This window comes from Filicampus tigris, chromosome 4, assembly GCF_054856515.1.
Source record: "Filicampus tigris isolate MCC_2025a chromosome 4, RoL_Ftig_1.0, whole genome shotgun sequence".
NCBI lineage: Eukaryota > Metazoa > Chordata > Actinopteri > Syngnathiformes > Syngnathidae > Filicampus > Filicampus tigris.
Genome location: NC_141220.1, coordinates 5,000,718 through 5,013,882, shown reverse-complemented (window position 1 = coordinate 5,013,882; position 13,165 = coordinate 5,000,718). Strand labels below are relative to the sequence as shown.

Genomic DNA, 13,165 nt, shown 5'->3' with positions numbered 1-13,165 from the left:
CATCAGGGAGGGTTGTGCATGTGTTTCCGGGCTCGTTTAAAGGGTTTGAGTGTTGCAGTTGCTTCCATAGTGTAGTGTTTATCAAGTTTCCCTAACATGTGTAAGGTCCCATGTTCGAAACCGGGTGGAAGCATGTTTTCCATCCGTCAGGGAGCGCTTGTGCATGTGTTGCCGGTTCATTGAAAGGCTCATTATCACACCTGTTTCCATACTGTAGTGGGTATCATGTTCACCTCACATGCGAAAAGTCCCCGGTTCAAAACCAGATGGAAACCGGTCTTACTTCATGCCAGGGAGCTTATTGCTTCTGTTGCTGGTTTCGTGAAAAGGGTTTGAGTGTTGCTGTTGTTACCAGAGTTTAGTGGTGATCACATTCACCTTACGTAGAAAAGGTCACTGGTTGGAAACCGGGTGGAAATAGGTTGTTCTTCCCCCCAGGGAGTTCTTTGAATGTGTTCGTTAATATGGTTTCACTGTAGCAGTTGTTTCCATAGTGTAGCGGTTATCACATTTGCCTCACACACGAAAGGCCCCCGGTTCGAAACCGGGTGGAAACATGTTTTCCATCCATCAGGGAGCTCTTGTGCGTGTGTTGCTGGTTCATTGAAAGCCTCGCTACCACACCTGTTTCCTTACTGTAGTGGGTATCATGTTCGCCTCACATTTGAAAGGTCCCCATTTCGAAAGAGCTATTTCTTCCCATCACGGAGTGTTGTACTTGTGTTTCCGGGCTCGTTTAAAGGGTTTGAGTGTTGTAGTTGCTTCCATAGTGAAGTGTTTATCAAGTTTCCCTAACATGTGTAAGGTCCCATGTTTGAAACCGGGTGGAAACATGTTTTTCCATCCGTCAGGGAGCGCTTGTTTATGTGTTGCCGGTTCATTGAAAGGCTCATTATCACACCTGTTTCCATACTGTAGTGGGTATTATGTTCGCCTCACATGCGAAAAGTCCCCGGTTCAAAACCAGATGGAAACAGGTCTTATTTCACGCCAGGGAGCTTATTGCTTCTATTGCTGGTTTCGTGAAAAGGGTTGGAGTGTTGCAGTTATTACCATAGTTTAGTGGTGATCACATTCACCTTACGTGGAAAAGGTCCCTGGTTGGAAACCGGGTGGAAATAGGTCGTTCTTCCCCCCAGAGAGTTTTTTGAATGTGTTGCCGGTTTCGTTAAAATAGTTTCATTGTAGCAGTTGTTTCCATAGTTTAGTGGTGATCACATTCACCTTACGTGGAAAAAGTCCCTGGTTGGAAACCTGGTGGAAATAGGTCTTTCTTCACGCCAGGGAGTTTTTTGCATATGTTGGCGGGTTCATTAAAAGGGTTTGAGAGTTGCAGTTGTTTCCGTAGTGTAGTGGTTATCACGTTCGCCTAACACGCGAAAGGTCGCCGGGTGGAAACATGTTTTCCATCCATCAGGGAGCTCTTGTGCGTGTGTTGCCTGGTTATTTGAAAGCCTCGCTACCACAGCTGTTTCCTTACTGGAGTGGGTATCATGTTCGCCTCACATACGAAAGGTCCCCATTTCGAAAGAGCTATTTCTTCCCAACAGGGAGTGTTGTGCATGTGTTTCTGGGCTCGTTTAAGGGTTTGAGTTTTGCAGTTGCTTCCATAGTGAAGTGTTTATCAAGTTTCCCTAACATGTGTAAGGTCCCATGTTCGAAACAGGGTGGAAACATGTTTTTCCATCCGTCAGGGAGCGCTTGTGCATGTGTTGCCGGTTCATTGAAAGGCTCATTATCACACCTGTTTCCATACTGTAGTGGGTGTCATGTTCTTCTCACATGCGAAAAGTCCCCGGTTCAAAACCAGATTGAAACAGGTCTAACTTCACGCCAGGGAGCTTATTGCTTCTGTTGCTGGTTTCGTGAAAAGGGTTTGAGTGTTGCAGTTGTTACCATAGTTTAGTGGTGATCACATTCACCTTACGTGGAAAAGGTCCCTGTTTGGAAACCGGGTGGAAATAGGTCGTTATTCCCCCCAGGGAGTTTTTTGAATGCGTTGCCGGGTTCGTTAAAATGGTTTCATTGTAGCAGTTGTTTCCATGGTGTAGTGGTTATCAGGTTTGCCTCACACGTTGCTGGTTTCGTGAAAAGGTTTTGAGTGTTGCAGTTGTTACCATAGTTTAGTGGTGATCACATTCACCTTACGTGGAAAAGGTCCCTGGTTGGAAACCGGGTGGATAGGTCGTTCTTCACGCCAGGGTATTTTTTTTCATATGTTGCTGTGTTCGTTAAAAGGGTTTCAGAGTTGCAGTTGATTCCGTACTGTAGTGGTTATCACGTTGGCCTCACACGTGAAAGGCCCCCCAGTTCGAAATTGGGTGGAAACATGTTTTCCATCCATCAGAGAGCTCTTGTGCGTGTGTTGCCGGTTCATTGAAAGGCTCTGCTATTACACTTGTTTCCATACCGTAGTGGGTATCATGTTCGCCTCACATGCGAACGGTTCCCAGTTCGAAAGAGCTATTTCTTCCCATCAGGGAGTGTTTTGCATCTGTTAAAACGGTTTGAGTGTTGCAGTTGCTTCCATTGTGTAGTATTTATCACGTTCGCTTCACACGCAAAACGTCCCCCGTTGGAAACCGGGTGGAAACAGGTCTTTCTTCCCGCCAGGGAGTTTTGTGCATGTGTTTCCGGGTTTGTTAAAAGGGTTTGACTGTTGCATTTGTTTCCATGTTGTATTGGTTATCATGTTTGCCTCTCATGCGAAAGGTTTCAAATTCTAAACTGGGTGCAAACAATTTTTTCTTTCGTCAGGGAGTGTTGTGCATGTGTTACTAAGCTCGATAAAAGGGTTTCAGTGTTGCAGTTGTTTCTATAGTTTAGTCGTTTTGACATTTTCATTACGCGCGAAAGGTCCCCTGGTGGAAAAAGGTTTTTCTTCCGTTCATGGATTTTTGTGCATGTGTCGCTTGGCTCCTTAAAAGCGTTTGAGTGTTTCAGGGGTTTCCATAGTGTAGTGGTTATCGCGTTCGCCTTACACGCGAAAGGTCCTCAGTTCCACCGGGTGGAAACATGTTTTCCATCCATCAGGGAGCTCTTGTGCGTGTAATGCCGGTTCATTGAAAGCCTCACTACCACACCTGTTTCCTTACTGTAGTGGGTATCATGTTCGCCTCACATACGAAAGGTCCCCATTTCGAAAGAGCTATTTCTTCCCAACAGGGAGTGTTGTGCATGTGTTTCTGTGCTCGTTTAAAGGGTTTGAGTGTTGCAGTTGCTTGCATCGTGTAGTGTTTATCAAGTTTCCCTAACATGTGTAAGGTCCTATGTTCGAAACCGGGTGGAAACTTGTTTTCAATCCGTCAGGGAGCTCTTGTGCATGTGTTGCCGGTTCATTGAAAGGCCCATTATTACACCTGTTTCCATACTGTAGTGGGTATCATGTTCGCCTCACATGCGAAAGGTCCCCGGTTCAAAATCAAATGGAAACAGGTCTTACTTCACGCCAGCGAGCTTATTGCTTCTGTTGCTGGTTTCGTGAAAAAGGTTTGAGTGTTGCAGTTGTTACCATATTTTAGTGGTGATCACATTCACCTTACGTGGAATAGTTCCCTGGTTGGAAACCGGGTGGAAATAGGTCGGTTTTCCCCCCAGAGAGTTTTTTGAATGCGTTGCCGGTTTCGTTAAATTGGTTTCATTGTAGCAATTGTGTCCATAGTTTAGTGGTGATCACATTCACCTTACGTGGAAAAAGTCCCTGGTTGGAAACCGGGTGGAAATAGGTCGTTCTTCACGCCAGGGAGTTTTTTGCATATGTTGGCGGGTTCATTAAAAAGGTTTGAGAATTGCAGTTGTTTCTGTAGTGTAGTGGTTATCACGTTCGCCTCACACGCGAAAGGCCCCCGGTTCGAAACCGGGTGGAAACATGTTTTCCATACATCAGGGAGCTCTTCTGCGTGTGTTGCTGGTTCATTGAAAGGCTCATTATTACACCTGTTTCCATACTGTCGTAGGTATCATGTTCGTCTCACATGCTAAAAGTCCCCGGTTCAAAATCAGATGGAAACAGGTCTTACTTCACGCCAGGGAGCTTATTGCTTCTGTTGCTTGTTTCGTGAAAAGGGTTTGAGTGTTGCAGTTGTTACCATAGTTTAGTGGTGATCACATTCACCTTAAATGGAAAAGGTCCCTGGTTGGAAACTGGGTGGAATAAGGTCGTTGTTCCCCTCAGGGTGTTTTTTGAATGCGTTGCCGGGTTCGTTAAAATTGTTTCATTGTAGCAGTTGTTTCCATAGTGTAGTGGTTATCACGTTTGCCTCACACGCGAAAGGTCCCTGGTTCGAAACCAGGTGGAAACGTGTTTTCCATCCGTCAGGGAGCGTTTTTGCATAAGTTGCCGGTTCATTGAAAGGCTCATTATTACACCTGTTTGCATACTGTCGTGGGTATCATGTTCGTCTCACCTGCGAAAAGGGTTTCAGAGTTGCAGTTGATTCCGTACTGTAGTGGTTATCACGTTCGCCTCACATGTGAAAGGCCCCCAGTTGGAAACCGGGTGGAAACATGTTTTCCATCCATCAGAGAGCTCTTGTGCGTGTGTTGCCGGTTCATTGAAGGGCTGTGCTATTACTCTTGTTTCCATACCGTAGTGGGTATCATGTTCGCCTCACATGCGAACGGTTCCCAGTTCGAAAGGGCTATTTCTTCCCATCAGGGAGTGTTGTGCATCTTTTTCCGGAGTCGTTAAAACGGTTTGAGTGTTGCAGTTGCTTCCATTGTTTCATGTTTATCACGTTCGCTTCACACGCAAAACGTCCCCCGTTGGAAATCGGGTGGAAACAGGTCTTTTTTCCCGCCAGGGAGTTTTGTGCATGTGTTTCCGGGTTTGTTAAAAGGGTTTGATTGTTGCATTTGTTTCCATGTTGTATTGGTTATCATGTTTGCCTCTCATGCGAAAGGTTTCAAATTCTAAACTGGGTGCAATTTTTTCTTTCGTCAAGGAGTGTTGTGCATGTGTTACCGGGCTCGATAAAAGGGTTTCAGTGTCGCAGTTGTTTCTATAGTGTAGTGGTTGTCAAGTATGCCTCTCATGCGTAAGGGCCCAAGTTCAAAACTCGGTGCAAACAGTTTTTTCTTTTGTCAGGGAGTATTGTGGATGTGTTACCGGGCTCGATAAAAGGGTTTCAGTGTTGCTGTTGATTCTATAGTTTAGTCGTTATGACATTTTCATTACGCGCGAAAGGTCATGTAATGTCATGTCATCTTCCAAACCGCTTATCCTATACAGGGTCGCGGGGCAGACTACACCCTGAACTGGTCGCCAGCCAGTCGCAGGGCACACATAGACACTGTCACTGAGCGGGAATTGATCCCACGTTGCCCGCACACAACTCAGGCGTGTGTACCACTACAGTATCAGTGGACCAACCCGCGCGAAAGGTCCCCTGGTGGAAAAAGATTTTTCTTCCATTCGTGGATTTTTTTGCGTGTGTCGCTTGGCTCCTTAAAAGCGTTTGAGTGTTTCAGGGGTTTCCATAGTGTAGTGGTTATCACGTTCGCCTTACACGCGAAAGGTCCTCAGTTCAAAACTGGGTGGAAACATTTTTTCCATCCATCAGGGAGCTCTTGTGCGTGTGTTGCCGGTTCATTGAAAGCCTCGCTACCACACCTGTTTCCTTACTGTAGTGGGTATCATGTTGGCCTCACATTCGAAAGGTCCCCATTTCGAAAGAGCTATTTCTTCCCATCACGGAGTGTTGTGCATGTGTTTCCGAGCTCGTTTGAAGGGTTTGAGTGTTGTAGTTGCTTCCATAGTGTAGTGTTTATAAAGTTTCCCTAACATGTGCAAGGTCCCATGTTTGAAACCGGGTGGAAACATGTTTTTCCATTTTTCTGTTGCTGGTTTCGTGAAAAGGGTTTGAGTGTTGCAGTTGTTACCATAGTTCAGTGGTGATCACATTCTCCTTACGTGGAAAAAGTCCCTGGTTGGAAACCGGGTGGAAATAGGTCTTTCTTCACGGCAGTGAGTTTTTTGCATATGTTGGCGTGTTCGTTAAAAGGGTTTCAGAGTTGCAGTTGATTCCATACTGTAGTGGTTATCACGTTCGCCTCACACATGAAAGGCCCCCAGTTCGAAACCGGGTGGAAACATGTTTTCCATCCATCAGGGAGCTCTTGTGCGTGTGTTAACGGTTCATTGAAAGCCTCGCTAACCACACCTGTTTCCTTACCGTAGTGGGTATCATGTTCGCCTCTCATTCGAAAGGTCCCCATTTCGAAAGAGCTATTTCTTCCCATCAGGGAGTGTTGTGCATGTGTTACCGGGCTCGATAAAAGGGTTTTAGTATTGCAGTTGTTTCTATAGTGTAGTGGCTGTCAAGTATGCCTCTCATGCGAAAGGTCCCAAATTCGAAACTTGGTGCAAACAGTTTTTTCTTTCGTCAGGGAGTATTGTGCATGTGTTACCGGGCTCGATAAAAGGGTTTCAGTGTTGCAGTTGATTCTATATTTTAGTCGTTATGACATTTTCATTACGCGCGAAAGGTCCCCTGGTGGAAAAAGGTTTTTCTTCCGTTCATGGATTTTTGTGCATGTGTCGCTTGGCTCCTTAAAAGCGTTTCAGGGGTTTCCATAGTGTAGTGGTTATCACGTTCGCCTTACACGCGAAAGGTCCTCTGTTCGAAACTGGGTGGAAACATGTTTTCCATCCATCAGGGAGCTCTTGTGCGTGTGTTGCCAGTTCATTGAAAGCCTCGCTACCACGCCTGTTTCCATACTGTCGTGGGTATCATGTTCGTCTCACATGCGAAAAGTCCCCGGTTCAAAATCAGATGGAAACAGGTCTTACTTCACGCCAGGGAGCTTATTGCTTCTGTTGCTTGTTTCGTGAAAAGGGTTTGAGTGTTGCAGTTGTTACCATAGCTTAGTGGTGATCACATTCACCTTACTTGGAAAAGGTCCCTGGTCGAAATAGGTCGTTATTCCCCCCCCCAGGGAGTTTTTTGAATGTGTTGCCGGGTTCGTTAAAATGGTTTCATTACAGCAGTTGTTTCCATAGTGTACTGGTTATCACATTTGCCTCACACGCGAAAGGTCCCTGGTTCGAAACCGGGTGGAAACACGTTTTCCATCCGTCAGGGCGCGCTTTTGCATGTGTTGCCGGTTCATTGAAAGGCTCATTATTACACCTGTTTCCATACTGTAGTGGGTATCATGTTCGCCTCAAATGCAAAAAGTCCCCTGTTCAAAACCAGATGGGAACAGGTCTTACTTCACGCCAGGGAGCTTATTGCTTCTGTTGCTGGTTTCGTGAAAGGGGTATGAGTGTTGCAGTTTTTACCATAGTTTAGTGGTGATCACATTCACCTTACTTGGAAAAGGTACCTTGTTGGAAACCGAGTAGAAATAGGTCATTCTTCCCCCCAGGGAGTTTTTTGAATGTGTTGCCGGGTTCGTTAAAATGGTTTCATTGCGGCAGTTGTTTCCATAGTGTAGTGGTTATCACGTTTGCCTCACACGCGAAAGGTCCCTGGTTCGAAACCGGGTGGAAACATGTTTTCAATCCGTCAGGGAGCTCTTGTGCATGTGTTGCCAGTTCATTGAAAGGGTCATTATTACACCTGTTTCCATACTGTAGTGGGTAGCATGTTCGCCTCACATGCGAAAATTCCCCGGTTCAAAATCAGATGGAAACAGGTCTTACTTCACGCCAGCGAGCTTATTGCTTCTGTTTCTGGTTTCGTGAAAAGGGTTTGAGTGTTGCAGTTGTTACTATAGTTTAGTGGTGATCACATTCACCTTATGTGGAAAAGGTCCCTGTCGGAAACCGGGTGGATATAGGTCGTTCTTCACGCCAGGGTATTTTTTTTCATATGTTGGCGTGTTCATTAAAAGGGTTTCAGAGTTGCAGTTGATTCCGTACTGTAGTGGTTATCACGTTCGCCTCACACTTGAAAGGCCCCCAGTTCGAAACCGGGTGGAAACATGTTTTCCATCCATCAGAGAGCTCTTGTGCGCGTGGTGCCGGTTCATTGAAAGGCTCTGCTATTACACTTGTTTCCATACCGTAGTGGGTATCATGTTCGCCTCACATGCGAACGGTTCCCAGTTCGAAAGAGCTATTTCTTCCCATCAGGGAGTGTTGTGCATCTGTTAAAACGGTTTGAGTGTTGCAGTTGCTTCCATTGTGTAGTGTTTATCACGTTCGCTTCACACGCAAAACGTCCCCCGTTGGAAACCGGGTGGTTCAGGGGTTTCCATAGTGTAGTGGTTATCACGTTCGCCTTACATGCGAAAGGTCCTCAGTTCGAAACTGGGTGGAAACATGTTTTCCCTCCATCAGGGAGCTCTTGTGCGTGTGTTGCCGGTTCATTAAAAGCCCCGTTACCACACCTGTTTCCTTACTGTAGTGGGTATCATGTTCGCCTCACATAGGAAAGGTCCCCATTTCGAAAGAGCTATTTCTTCCCAACAGGGAGTGTTGTGCATGTGTTTCTGGGCTCGTTTAAAGGCTTTGAGTGTTGCAGTTGCTTCCATCGTGTAGTGTTTATCAAGTTTCCCTAACATGTGTAAGGTCCCATGTTCGAAACCGGGTGGAAACATGTTTTCAATCCGTCAGGGAGCTCTTGTGCATGTGTTGCCGGTTCATTGAAAGGCTCATTATTACACCTGTTTCCATACTGTAGTGGGTATCATGTTCGCCTCAAATGCGAAAAGTCCCCTGTTCAAAACCAGATGGGAACAGGTCTTACTTCACGCCAGAGAGCTTCTTGCTTCTGTTGCTGGTTTCGTGAAAGGGGTATGAGTGTTGCAGTTGTTACCATAGTTTAGTGGTGATCACATTCACCTGACTTGGAAAAGGTACCTTGTTGGAAACCGAGTGGAAATAGGTCATTCTTCCCCCCAGGGAGTTTTTTGAATGTGTTGCCGGGTTCGTTAAAATGGTTTCATTGCAGCAGTTGTTTCCATAGTGTAGTGGTTATCACGTTTGCCTCACACGCGAAAGGTCCCTGGTTCAAAACCGGGTGGAAACATGTTTTCAATCCGTCAGGGAGCTCTTGTGCATGTGTTGCCGGTTCATTGAAAGGGTCATTATTACACCTGTTTCCATACTGTAGTTGGTTTCATGTTCGCCTCACATGCGAAAAGTCCCCGCTTCAAAATCAGATGGAAACAGGTCTTGCTTCACGCCAGCGAGCTTATTGCTTCTGTTGCTGGTTTCGTGAAAAGGGTTTGAGTGTTGCAGTTGTTACTATAGTTGATTGGTGATCACATTCACCTTATGTGGAAAAGATCCCTGGTTGGAAACCAGGTGGATATAGGTCGTTCTTCACGTCAGGGTATTTTTTTTCACATGTTGGCGTGTTCGTTAAAAGGGTTTCAGAGTTGCAGTTGATTTCGTACTGTAGTGGTTATCACGTTCGCCTCACACTTGAAAGGCCCCCAGTTCGAAACCGGGTGGAAACATGTTTTCCATCCATCAGAGAGCTCTTGTGCGCAGGGTTCCGGTTCATTGAAAGCCTCGCTACCACACCTGTTTCCTTACCGTAGTGGGTATCATGTTCGCCTCACATTCGAAAAGTCCCCGGTTCAAAACCAGATGGAAACAGGTCTTATTTCACGCAAGGGAGCTTATTGCTTCTATTGCTGGTTTCGTGAAAAGGGTTGGAGTGTTGCAGTTATTACCATAGTTTAGTGGTGATCACATTCACCTTACGTGGAAAAGGTCCCTGGTTGGAAACCGGGTGGAAATAGGTCGTTATTCCCCCCCAGGGAGTTTTTTGAATGTGTTGCCGGGTTCGTTAAAATGGTTTCATTGTAACAGTTTTTTCCATGGTGTAGTGGTTATCACGTTTGCCTCACACGCGAAAGGCCCCCGGGTCGAAACCGGGTGGAAACATGTTTTCCATCCGTCAGGGAGCGTTTTTGCATAAGTTGCCGGTTCATTGAAAGGCTCATTATTACACCTGTTTCCATACTGTCGTGTGTATCATGTTCGTCTCACATGCGAAAAGTCCCCGGTTCAAAATCTGATGGAAAAAGGGCTTACTTCACACCAGGGAGCTTATTGCTTCTGTTGCTGGTTTCGTGAAAAGGGTTTGAGTGTTGCAGTTGTTACCATAGTTCAGTGGTGATCACATTCTCCTTAATTGGAAAAGGTCCCTGGTTGGAAACCGGGTGGAAATAGGTCGTTCTTCCCCCCAGGGAGTTTTTTGAATGTGTTGGCGTGTTCGTTAAAAGGGTTTGAGAGTTGCAATTGATTCCGTACTGTAGTGGTTATCACGTTCGCCTCACACATGAAAGAGCCCCAGTTCGAAACCGGGTGGAAACATGTTTTCCATCCATCAGGTAGCTCTTGTGCGTGTGTTGCCGGTTCATTGAAAGCCTCGCTACCACACCTGTTTCCTTACCGTAGTGGGTATCATGTTCGCCTCTCATTCGAAAGGTCCCCATTTCGAAAGAGCTATTTCTTCCCATCAGGGAGTGTTGTGCATGTGTTACCGGGCTCGATAAAAGGGTTTTAGTGTTGCAGTTGTTTCTATAGTGTAGTGGTTGTCAAGTATGCCTCTCATGCGAAAGGTCCCAAATTCGAAACTCGGTGCAAACAGTTTTTTCTTTCGTCAGGGAGTATTGTGCATGTGTTACCGGGCTCGATAAAAGGGTTTCAGTGTTGCAGTTGATTCTATAGTTTAGTCGTTATGACATTTTCATTACGCGCGAAAGGTCCCCTGGTGGAAAAAGGTTTTTCTTCCGTTCATGGATTTTTGTGCATGTATCGCTTGGCTCCTTAAAAGCGTTTGAGTGTTTCAGGGGTTTCCATAGTGTAGTGGTTATCACGTTCGCCTTACACGCAAAAGGTCCTCTGTTCGAAACTGGGTGGAAACATGTTTTCCATCCATCAGGGAGCTCTTGTGCGTGTGTTGCCAGTTCATTGAAAGCCTCGCTACCACACCTGTTTCCTTACTGTAGTGGGTATCATGTTCGCCTCAAATTGGAAAGGTCCCCATTTCGAAAGAGCTATTTCTTCCCGTCAGGGAGTGTTGTGCATGTGTTTCCGGGCTCGTTTAAAGGGTTTGAGTGTTGTAGTTGCTTCCATAGTGTAGTGTTTATCAAGTTTCCCTAACATGTGTAAGGTCCCATGTTTGAAACCGGGTGGAAACATGTTTTTCCATCCGTCAGGGAGCGCTTGTGCATGTGTTGCCGGTTCATTGAAAGGCTCATCATCACACCTGTTTCCATACTGTAGTGGGTATCATGTTCGTTTCACATGCGAAAAGTCCCCGGTTCAAAACCAGATGAAAGCAGGTCTTACTTCACGCCAGGGAGCTTATTGCTTCTGTTGCTTGTTTCGTGAAAAGGGTTTGAGTGTTGCAGTTGTTACTATAGTTTAGTGGTGATCACATTCACCTTACGTGGAAAAGGTCCCTGGTTGGAAACCGGGTTGAAATAGGTCGTTCTTCACGCCAGGGTATTTTTTTTCATATGTTGGCGTGTTCGTTAAAAGGGTTTCAGAGTTGCAGTTGATTCCGTACTGTAGTGGTTATCACGTTCGCCTCACACTTGAAAGGCCCCCAGTTCGAAACCGGGTGGAAAAATGTTTTCCATCCATCAGAGAGCTCTTGTGCGCGTGGTGCCGGTTCATTGAAAGGCTCTGCTATTACACTTGTTTCCATACCGTAGTGGCTATCATGTTCGCCTCACATGCGAACGGTTCCCAGTTCGAAAGAGCTATTTCTTCCCATCAGGGAGTGTTTTGCATCTGTTAAAACGGTTTGAGTGTTGCAGTTGCTTCCATTGTCTAGTTTATCACGTTTGCTTCACACGCAAAACATCCCCCGTTGGAAACCGGGTGGTTCAGGGGTTTCCATAGTGTAGTGGTTATCACGTTCGCCTTACATGCGAAAGGTCCTCAGTTCGAAACTGGGTGGAAACATGTTTTCCCTCCATCAGGGAGCTCTTGTGCGTGTGTTGCCGGTTCATTAAAAGCCCCGTTACCACACCTGTTTCCTTACTGTAGTGGGTATCATGTTCGCCTCACATAGGAAAGGTCCCCATTTCGAAAGACCTATTTCTTCCCAACAGGGAGTGTTGTGCATGTTTTTCTGGGCTCGTTTAAAGGCTTTGAGTGTTGCAGTTGCTTCGTTAAAATGGTTTCATTGCAGCAGTTGTTTCCATAGTGTAGTGGTTATCACATTTGCCTCACACGCGAAAGGTCCCTGGTTCAAAACCGGGTGGAAAAAGAGCTATTTTTTCCCAACAGGGAGTGTTGTGCATGTGTTTCTGTGCTCGTTTAAAGGGTTTGAGTGTTGCAGTTGCTGGCATCGTGTAGTGTTTATCAAGTTTCCCTAACATGTGTAAGGTCCTATGTTCGAAACCGGGTGGAAACTTGTTTTCAATCCGTCAGGGAGCTCTTGTGCATGTGTTGCCGGTTCATTGAAAGGCCCATTATTACACCTGTTTCCATACTGTAGTGGGTACCATGTTCGCCTCACATGCGAAAGGTCCCCGGTTCAAAATCAAATGGAAACAGGTCTTACTTCACGCCAGCGAGCTTATTGCTTCTGTTGCTGGTTTCGTGAAAAAGGTTTGAGTGTTGCAGTTGTTACCATATTTTAGTGGTGATCACATTCACCTTACGTGGAAAAGGTCCCTGGTTGGAAACCGGGTGGAAATAGGTCGGTTTTCCCCCCAGAGAGTTTTTTGAATGCGTTGCCGGTTTCGTTAAAATGGTTTCATTGTAGCAGTTGTTTCCATAGTTTAGTGGTGATCACATTCACCTTACGTGGAAAAAGTCCCTGGTTGGAAACCGGGTGGAAATAGGTCGTTCTTCACGCCAGGGAGTTTTTTGCATATGTTGGCGGGTTCATTAAAAAGGTTTGAGAACTGCAGTTGTTTCCGTAGTGTAGTGGTTATCACGTTCGCCTCACACGTGAAAGGCCCCCGGTTCGAAACCGGGTGGAAACATGTTTTCCATACATCAGGGAGCTCTTCTGCGTGTGTTGCCGGTTCATTGAAAGGCTCATTATTACACCTGTTTCCATACTGTCGTGAGTATCTTGTTCGTCTCACATGCTAAAAGTCCCCGGTTCAAAATCAGATGGAAACAGGTCTTACTTCACGCCAGGGAGCTTATTGCTTCTGTTGCTTGTTTCGTGAAAAGGGTTTGAGTGTTGCAGTTGTTACCATAGTTTAGTGGTGATCACATTCACCTTAAATGGAAAAG

The 13,165-nt window shown here is 45.9% G+C and overlaps 14 non-coding genes across 14 annotated transcripts; all 14 read left to right on the top strand.

Annotated features, from left to right (window-relative positions):
* Nucleotides 1-484: 484 nt before the first annotated feature.
* Nucleotides 485-557, top strand: trnav-cac (transfer RNA valine (anticodon CAC)). Its single transcript has one exon. It is a non-coding gene; the product is annotated as a tRNA-Val (tRNA).
* Nucleotides 558-3,796: 3,239 nt separating this feature from the next.
* trnav-cac (transfer RNA valine (anticodon CAC)) lies at nt 3,797-3,869 on the top strand. Its single transcript has one exon. It is a non-coding gene; the product is annotated as a tRNA-Val (tRNA).
* A 359-nt stretch (nt 3,870-4,228) lies between these two features.
* Nucleotides 4,229-4,301, top strand: trnav-cac (transfer RNA valine (anticodon CAC)). Its single transcript has one exon. It is a non-coding gene; the product is annotated as a tRNA-Val (tRNA).
* Nucleotides 4,302-5,471: 1,170 nt separating this feature from the next.
* Nucleotides 5,472-5,544, top strand: trnav-uac (transfer RNA valine (anticodon UAC)). The gene has a single exon. It is a non-coding gene; the product is annotated as a tRNA-Val (tRNA).
* A 1,023-nt stretch (nt 5,545-6,567) lies between these two features.
* On the top strand, nt 6,568-6,640 carry trnav-uac (transfer RNA valine (anticodon UAC)). Its single transcript has one exon. It is a non-coding gene; the product is annotated as a tRNA-Val (tRNA).
* Nucleotides 6,641-6,990: 350 nt separating this feature from the next.
* On the top strand, nt 6,991-7,063 carry trnav-cac (transfer RNA valine (anticodon CAC)). Its single transcript has one exon. It is a non-coding gene; the product is annotated as a tRNA-Val (tRNA).
* A 359-nt stretch (nt 7,064-7,422) lies between these two features.
* Nucleotides 7,423-7,495, top strand: trnav-cac (transfer RNA valine (anticodon CAC)). The gene has a single exon. It is a non-coding gene; the product is annotated as a tRNA-Val (tRNA).
* Nucleotides 7,496-8,194: 699 nt separating this feature from the next.
* Nucleotides 8,195-8,267, top strand: trnav-uac (transfer RNA valine (anticodon UAC)). Its single transcript has one exon. It is a non-coding gene; the product is annotated as a tRNA-Val (tRNA).
* A 635-nt stretch (nt 8,268-8,902) lies between these two features.
* Nucleotides 8,903-8,975, top strand: trnav-cac (transfer RNA valine (anticodon CAC)). Its single transcript has one exon. It is a non-coding gene; the product is annotated as a tRNA-Val (tRNA).
* A 790-nt stretch (nt 8,976-9,765) lies between these two features.
* trnav-cac (transfer RNA valine (anticodon CAC)) lies at nt 9,766-9,841 on the top strand. Its single transcript has one exon. It is a non-coding gene; the product is annotated as a tRNA-Val (tRNA).
* A 913-nt stretch (nt 9,842-10,754) lies between these two features.
* Nucleotides 10,755-10,827, top strand: trnav-uac (transfer RNA valine (anticodon UAC)). The gene has a single exon. It is a non-coding gene; the product is annotated as a tRNA-Val (tRNA).
* A 975-nt stretch (nt 10,828-11,802) lies between these two features.
* On the top strand, nt 11,803-11,875 carry trnav-uac (transfer RNA valine (anticodon UAC)). Its single transcript has one exon. It is a non-coding gene; the product is annotated as a tRNA-Val (tRNA).
* Nucleotides 11,876-12,109: 234 nt separating this feature from the next.
* On the top strand, nt 12,110-12,182 carry trnav-cac (transfer RNA valine (anticodon CAC)). Its single transcript has one exon. It is a non-coding gene; the product is annotated as a tRNA-Val (tRNA).
* A 651-nt stretch (nt 12,183-12,833) lies between these two features.
* On the top strand, nt 12,834-12,906 carry trnav-cac (transfer RNA valine (anticodon CAC)). The gene has a single exon. It is a non-coding gene; the product is annotated as a tRNA-Val (tRNA).
* Nucleotides 12,907-13,165: the final 259 nt, after the last annotated feature.